Genomic DNA, 5,858 nt, shown 5'->3' with positions numbered 1-5,858 from the left:
ACTCACCCTTTTCATATGATTTGCAACTAAAACTTTTATATTTGTTGTCACCCTTAGTAGAATGTGAAACCCTTGAAATCATGGAATGTCTTACTTTCATATTTGAATCTTCAGTGCTTAGAACAATACTTTGCAAATAGTAAGCATTTAATAAGTTCTTATTCATTTATTCAATATTCTAAACAATTCCAAAGTTGGCTATAAATCTTTTCCTTCCTTCCTTCTCTAGCCAATATTACTGTTTGCCACAAGGGAAATATATTTGGGTGAATAAAAATAAATACAAAGATATTCAATTCCTTTAACACTTACCTAATGAGTCCCAAAGTGGGGTGAAATATGAAAAGAGAGTTGTCAAGAAAAGAGTCTACGGAGGCTTCTTTCTTTCATGTTCTAAAAGTTTCTATAAAAGTGCTAAAATGTGAGATTTTTTATGTTTTATATATATATATATATATATATATATACATATATGTGTGTGTGTATATATATATATGTTTTCTCTTTCCTCCTAAAAAGCATTCTGAGCAGTGACATTAATCTGTTGACTGTTGCTGAATATATGAGATATTCTTCATAAATGTGCACCTGCTGGGTTTCTGGGTGAACCTGGGATATTCTGATGCTTCATTGAATTCAATGAACTGACAGTTTAAAGTGGCAGAAGGAAATCTGTGTGTGTGTGTGTGTGTGTGTGTGTGTGTATGTGTGTGAGTGTGAATTCAAGAATAAATGGGTTAATTATATATGACTATAAATTCTTCAGTGTAACCATTTATTAGTGAACTGCATAGAAGGAGAAAACATTAAATACAGTCTAGCCATGAAATAAAGCAATAGCAAGCCTTCTGTTCTGAAATAGAAACACTTCTTAGATTACATTGATCAGGCTCTTTAACAAGAGTGTGCTGTGACTGACTAAAAAAAATAGGAGTAATTTCGAAGTAGGACTGTTTGAACATTATATGTGCCTTGAGTAACCACCACTGATTAAATATTAAAGGTACAAAGAATGACTTCAGAAAAATGAACTTAGCATATCACATTCTGTGCTGTGGCATTATATTTGAAAAGTTTCAACAAAAGGCCTATAAAACCTCTATATATATCCACATAATAGCCTTTGATTGTTCTAAAAAAATAGTCCATTCCATGGAAAACATTATAAAGAAATTTAATTTTGCCTCAAATGTATCTATCCCATTGACACAGTCAAAGTAATTCAAGCATGAGTGGGAATACAAAATATGCTACTTTCAACCTGAAATACAATTTCTCTAGGTCCTTAATTTCTGTGTCCTTTTAAAGGGATGATAGGAATTGTGGACAAATCAATTTCAGCCTACAAGATGTGATCATTTAAAATAAACATAATTGTTTTGTCTTCTTTTGCTCATAATGTTTATGGCATTTCCATTTTGTTTCTCAATCTTTCTTTGTTTCCAAATGACTTACCAAAATGATCACGATGGAAAGTCTATAATAAAACTCTACAGTTCTGTATTTTTAAGTGTGTGCCAGAATACAGAACAAATCCTTACCCCTCACATTTCCTATTACTATAGTATCAAATATTTAAGAACAAACTGGATAAGAACTCTTTTTATTTTTTACAGGAGCAATATATCCTTTTGTTATATGTAATGATAATGGTGATCATAATGGCACATGTGAATGTGTGGGTACATATATAGAGATGTATATATATGAAGCGTACAGATGTTTTGTGCACACATATTTGTGTTTACATGTACAGACATACTGTCTCAAAAGTCTTAGTGCAGGTTTAAGCTTTAATAGCTTACAAAAAGTGGAACCATTAATAGTTTAAATTTATATTAGCACCTTCAGAATACCTGGTATTTCTGTCCAATTACATTCTATTATGCATTATATATTATACATATCTAGTACAACTATACTTGTATACACATACACACACATTATATACATCTATAGAAATACATATATAACCATGTATGCATGCACACTTCAAATACATACGCCAATGTGCATATAATGCATATGTATGTACACACACATACATAGGTGTATATGTGCAGAAATATGGACACACATTCCTGTATGCACACATATGAATGCAAACTCACATAATACATATGTATATGCATGTGCACATTTACCACGTAAACACTTTATTGCTTGTTAATTACATTGAGTTATTTTTGTATTGAAAATTAACAAAATTGTATCAATGATACTTTAATATTATATTTAATATTTATTTATATTATAATAATGACTCTTAAGAGTATTAAATTTGTCAAACTGAAAAGCTTCTGCTAAAGGTCAGGCTGATCTCAAAGATGCACCTGCTGCAAACAATGCTTAGATACCACTCAGGTCTTGCTTTAGTCCACCTAAAGCTTGCTTTTTTGGTTCTCCAAATATGAATGTTTATAGATATTGATACATATTTCAGTGTTGTGTACTGCATACATGTGTCGCATCAGGCAAATGTCTTTACACCTTTGTCTGAACTCTATATAATATAACTTCATAAAGACTCAAGGAGGGAGCTTTATGCACCCCTTACCAGTTCTCTCCTTAACTGACTTACTAAAATCATTTCTAAAATTATGTCAGCTTTTGGGGTTTATTCCATACTAACAGTTGCCAACAAACACCTCAATGACCCAGAAAAATGGTTACAACGATAAGTTTCATATCACTGTCATTTTATGTTTCCTGTACTAGTGGTCTTGACATTTTTTAATCCTATAAACTTACTGGTGAAAAAATGAACATTTAGCCCCAATATATGTATATGTAATTAAAATATATGTAAAATATATTATGTGCATGAATTGCTGCAGTAATAATTTTGTGTATTGTAAGCCCTAGGAAAAGATACTAAAAATAAATAATATTTTACAAACTGACTTAACAGTAAAGAAATCTGTTCTCAAACTATGTTTTCATCACTATGATTATAATATTTTACAGAAAGCAGCATTATTCAATACATTTTATTATGTGAAAATTTTTGGCTTAAAATTTTGTGAGATAGTGATTCAAAAGACTGGTTTTTATTTCAGTTAATTTTAATAATTAGTTTTAATAGCTGCCATGAAAAGGAAAATATACCTCACAAAATTTGTCGATCCCAGTGGGAGAGGTTTATCATTGATTGTGCTTACTAAATAAGGATATTCTTTCTTCTGTGTGTGTGTGTGCGTGTGTGTATATATGTATATATATATTATGTGCGTGTGTATATGTATATATACACATGCACACACACATATATACACCCATGCACACACATACACATATCCACATATATACACAGACATGTATACATATTTGCATATGTATATATATCTATATATGTATATGTCTGTATGTGTATGTACATATGCATATACACACAGATACACACATACATCTATATACACCTACAAGAATCACTGACAATTTTGTTAGCATTTGTATAATTTTTGCTTTTCCCAAAAATTTATTAATTTATTTATTTTCAGTTTTCAACTTTCACTTCTATAATTTCCAAATTTTCTTCTCTTCCCTCCCCTCCTCCCTCCCCAATATGGCATGCAATGTTATATAGGCTTTACACATACATTCATATTAAACACATTTTCACATTAGTTATGTTGCATAGAAGAATTAAAATGAATGGGAGAAATCATAAGAAATATAAAAGAAAACATAACAAAAGAGAAGTCTACTTCATTCTGTGTTCTGACAATAGTTCCATTCTCCAGATGTGGATGGCATTTTGCATTATAAGTACTTTGGAAATGTTTTATTTAGGTCCTTTCATCTCTGTGAAGGACTAAGTCTGTGAAAATCACTCCTCACACACTGTGGTTGTTACTGTGCATAATGTCCTCCTGGTTCTGCTCACTTCATTCAGCATCAGTTCATACAAATCTTTCCAGATTTATGTGAAGTCTACCTTTTCGTCATTTCTTATAGCATAATAGTATTCCATTACATTCATATGCCACAACTTGTTCAGCCATTCCCCAACTGATGTGCATCCCCTCAGTTTCCAAATCTTTTTTTTCAAGTCAAATTGTATCCAGCTTTATTAAAGCTACTTTTCATAATCAATCATAATTCAGGCAGGATGTGGGTTATGATCAGCAACAACAACAACTTTCAAACTCCAATCCTCCGTGGACTACCAAAGACATAAAGTCACTATAAAACCCAATGAAGAGTCCTTATTTTATAGTTTAAACATGGAAAGTTTAGAGTGAGTGTGTTCACTTTCATACTGAACATATGTTGTTGAACAGCTTTTAACGAGCCTACCCTGACTCTGAGGAAAAGAAATGAAAACTGCAGAATTCTTAATTGGAAAAGATCCCCAATATGAAAGGAACTTTGGCTCTTTCAGGGAGACCTACTCAGGACCATAACTCAAATCCCGATCACCTGAAAGACTGGTATCCAACACAATCGATTTGGGGCTAGGGGGAAGGAGGGAAATAGGGGCAGGTCCTGATAAATCCCTGGGTTTGTAGTAGTCAAGTTGATGCTTATGGTTATGGCACACAGAGACGTACAAATTTTTGAAGTTATCCATGTCTATCCCCACCAGACAGGCTGAGGGTATCATTGCTTATATCTGTGTGTGTGTATGTGTGTGTGTGTGTGTGTGTGTGTGTGACCCTCCTGTTGGTATTCAAGAGAAGTCCTCTCCAAAACCTAAGAGGGGAAGAAATCCCTGCCCATTTCAACCCAGCTTCTGAGACATCTTATCTATAACATCTGCCCCATCTCTCCAAAACAGCAACAAAGTGTTCTGTGTGCTAACATCATAGCTTAAAAAAGTAAAACAGAATTCTGCATTTTATAAAACTTGATAAAAAAAAGTGTTTCAAACTGTACAGTCACCAGAAGTACACAGTTATCAAAAATTCACACAATTCACTTGGTATCTCCAGTACCTTCAGCTTTCCGTGCCTGGTCTGTTTTGGCATCTCCATTCTCTGTAGGGTTGTTTCCATTCTTAACAGAGTCAGCCTTTCCTGTTTTTCATTTGAGTAATTTCTCTCCCTTCTTTTCCAGGTGCGTTTTTGGATATGGTTTCTGGCTTCAGAGGAGCAGTTTTAGCAGAAAACTGTGCTGATTTCCTCTGTGGTTCATCCTTCACCTTGGTCTTGTCTCCCTTAGCATCTCCTTCAGCCTTTCTTCTGTGCATGGTGGTGATGGTGGAGGGGCAGAAATAAGAAAAGCAGTGGAGTCTGGGTGCAGGTTGCAGTTTCAGAAGCAGCTGGTCTGGGGGTTGCTCTCATCTCTTTCTCACCCTGCTTCAATTTCCAATTCTTTGCCACTTTGATTCTATTGAGATAATTATATGGTTTTTGTTAGTTTTGTTGATGTGATCAGTAATGCTGATAGTTTTCCTAATATTGAACTAGTCCTGTATTCTTGATATAAATCCTACCTGATCAAAGTGTATTATTTTCATTATAAGTTGCTGTAAACTTTTTTGGCTAATATCTTATTTAAAATGTTTGCATCTCTATTCATTAGGGAACTTGGTCTATAATTTTCTTTCTCTGTTTTGGCTCTTCCCAATTTAGGTATCAAAACCATATTTGTAACATAAAAAGAATTTGGTAGGACTCCACCAATTTTCCCAAATAGTCTATATAGTACCAGAATCAACTGTTCTTTAAATCTATTAGATAGAATTTGCATGCAAATCCGTCTGACCCTGCAGATATTTTCCTGGAGAGTTCATGGATGGCTTGTTCAATTTCTTTTTCTGAGATGGGGTTAATATTTAACTTCCTCTTCTGTTAATATGGGCAATTTATATTTTTGTAAATATTCCTCTAGTTCACTAAGATTGTCATATTTAT

The 5,858-nt window shown here is 33.3% G+C and overlaps 1 pseudogene; it reads right to left on the bottom strand.

Annotated features, from left to right (window-relative positions):
- Positions 1-4,844: 4,844 nt before the first annotated feature.
- On the bottom strand, positions 4,845-5,191 carry LOC140531528 (non-histone chromosomal protein HMG-17 pseudogene; annotated as a pseudogene).
- Positions 5,192-5,858: the final 667 nt, after the last annotated feature.

Source organism: Notamacropus eugenii, chromosome 3 (assembly GCF_028372415.1).
Source record: "Notamacropus eugenii isolate mMacEug1 chromosome 3, mMacEug1.pri_v2, whole genome shotgun sequence".
NCBI lineage: Eukaryota > Metazoa > Chordata > Mammalia > Diprotodontia > Macropodidae > Notamacropus > Notamacropus eugenii.
The sequence above is the reverse complement of the archived record's forward strand: the minus strand, read 5'-3'. Positions and strand labels throughout refer to the sequence as shown.